This window comes from Chelonia mydas, chromosome 1 (assembly GCF_015237465.2).
Source record: "Chelonia mydas isolate rCheMyd1 chromosome 1, rCheMyd1.pri.v2, whole genome shotgun sequence".
NCBI classification, from domain to species: Eukaryota; Metazoa; Chordata; order Testudines; family Cheloniidae; genus Chelonia; species Chelonia mydas.
In genome coordinates, this window is record NC_057849.1 from 255,752,987 (window position 1) to 255,753,733 (window position 747).

The following is a 747-nucleotide window of genomic DNA, read 5'->3' on the forward strand; positions in this document are numbered from 1 at the left end:
TCAGAGGCGCGAGAGGGGAAGGAGAAGAGACCCAGCCCGGGAGCTGCTGCTGCTGAGCACCGCAGCCCCAGCCAGCGCAGGAGACCAAATACAATCCTCGGAACCCTCCCACCCAGCTGGGAGCTGGCATCGCCTCCTCCCTGGGCAAACGGGGGCTGCCACTTCATGGATTGGGGCCCCACTCCCAGAATCCACCACCTGGCCCCCTGCAGCCCACCTAGCCCGGGCTGTTAAACACATTTCTTCAAGCAAGGGGGTAGGGTTGCCAATTTGTCATCACATAACATCGTCTTTAATTAAAGATTAATCTTTAATGCTGGAGACTCCAGGACAGTCCTGGAGGATTGGCAAGCCTGCAAGGGGGTGGAGGTGGGGAATCATACAATAAGAATAATTTTAAAGCAACAGCTAAGAGCTGCCAACAGGAACCCATCAGAACCCAACAAGAAGCTGCCAATAAGAACCCATAAGAGGTTTGTTCTATTTCCTTTATTTTCTTTATTGCTATGTCAAATAGGAAAAGACTTTGTCTTCTGGGAGGTGTTGAGCGTTTCAAAATGTCAGACACATGAGTGGGGTTGTTATGTATCTCTGAGTCTAAAACGAATTGCTTTCTTCCTTTAAAAATTATTAAAGGTAAATAACTATACGCAGAAATATAAAGCAGCTCCTCCCCTAGCCGACATTACTGAAGTGCCATACACAGGGGTAGCCTAAAGACAATTAAATAAAATCATAGCAGCCCAC